Consider the following 1,687-nt stretch of genomic DNA (forward strand, 5'->3'; position numbering starts at 1 on the left):
AGCGAGGGCTCTTGTCAAGGCTTACCCGCACATCAAGTGCACCGTGTTGGACCTTCCGAAGGTGATAGACAAAGCCCCAAATGATGGTGTCGTTAACTATGTAGCGGGTGACCTATTTCACACCGTCCCATCTTCTCAAGCTGTGATGCTCAAGGTATATATAACATGGCAAACCATGGGAAATTCTTACGTTCTGGTCTTGCATCTCATAGAAGTCACTCTTACCCACCTTTCATTCTTTGAACTTTACCTATTGCTGCAGCTTGTACTACATTTCTGGAGCGATGAGGATTGTGTGAAAATCTTGACCCAGTGCAAGAAGGCCATTCCTCCACGCGACGAGGGAGGAAAGGTAATTATCATAGACATTGTGATTGGACCTTCCTTAGGGCCAATAATGTTTGAAGCCCAACTCCTGATGGATATGCTCATGATGGTGAACACAAGAGGGGTCCAACGGAGTGAAAATGACTGGCGCAAGCTATTCATGGAAGCAGGATTCAAAGACTATAAAATTGTGAAGAAACTGGGAGCTCGATGCGTTATCGAGGTCTACCCATAAGATGTTGAGCTCTAATGGTGAATAAATTAAAGGAGAGGTGTTTGCTTTTCTAAATGGATAGCTTCATGGATCTTACAAAGTAGCTCAAGCGTTTGAAATACGAGAGGGTAGGGCGCCCCCCTATAGGGCACCCCCCTGTCTCATGGCCCCCTCGGGTGGCCACCGACGTACTTCTTCCTCCTATATAAGCCTACATACCCCAAAAACATCCAGGGAGCGGTGTTCTGCCGGAGGGGGATTCCACCATTTAGGGCTTCCACATCAACACCATAGCCCTTCCGATGAGTTGTGAGTAGTTTACCACAGACATTTGGGTCCATAGTTATTAGCTAGATGGCTTCTTCTCTCTTTTTGATCTTAATACAATGTTCTCCCCCTCTCTTGTGGAGATCTATTCGATGTAATCTCTTTTTGCGGTGTGTTTGTCGAGATCCAATGAATTGTGGGTTTATGATCAAGTTTATCTATGGATAATAATTGAATCTTCTCTGAATTCTTTTATATGATTGAGTTATCTTTGCAAGTCTCTTCGAATTATCGGTTTGGTTTGGCCTACTAGATTGATCTTTCTTGCCATGGGAGAAGTGCTTAGCTTTGGGTTCAATCTTGCGGTGTTCTTACCCAGTGACAGAAAGGGTTGCAAGACACGTATTGTATTGTTGCCATCGAGGATAAAAAGACGGGGTTTATATCATATTGCTTGAGTTTATCCCTCTACATCATGTCATCTTGCTTAATGCGTTACTCTGTTTTTATGAACTTAATACTCTAGATGCATGCTGGATAGCGGTAGATGTGTGGAGTAATAGTAGTAGATGCAGGCAGGAGTCGGTCTACTTGTTGCGGACGTGATGCCTATATACATGATCATGCCTAGATAACGTTATAATTATTCGCTTTTCTATTAATTGCTCGACAGTAATTTGTTCACCCACCATAATACTTATGCTATCTTGAGAGAAGCCACTAGTGAAACCTATGGCCCCCGGGTCTATCTCTTATCATATTTGCTTCGAATTTACTTTTATTTGCATCTTTATTTTCTGCATCTATATTATAAAATACCAAAAATATATTTATCTTATCTTATTATCTCTATTAGATCTCACTTTCGCAAGTGGCCGT

At 42.3% G+C, this 1,687-nt stretch overlaps 1 long non-coding RNA gene across 1 annotated transcript; it reads left to right on the top strand.

Annotated features, from left to right (window-relative positions):
- Positions 1 to 6: 6 nt before the first annotated feature.
- LOC119346067 lies at positions 7 to 571 on the top strand. Its single transcript, XR_005167336.1, has 3 exons — positions 7 to 154; positions 263 to 352; positions 448 to 571. It is a non-coding gene; the product is annotated as an uncharacterized LOC119346067 (long non-coding RNA).
- The last annotated feature ends 1,116 nt before the right edge of the window (positions 572 to 1,687 follow it).

This window comes from Triticum dicoccoides, unplaced genomic scaffold, assembly GCF_002162155.2.
Source record: "Triticum dicoccoides isolate Atlit2015 ecotype Zavitan unplaced genomic scaffold, WEW_v2.0 scaffold38214, whole genome shotgun sequence".
NCBI lineage: Eukaryota > Viridiplantae > Streptophyta > Magnoliopsida > Poales > Poaceae > Triticum > Triticum dicoccoides.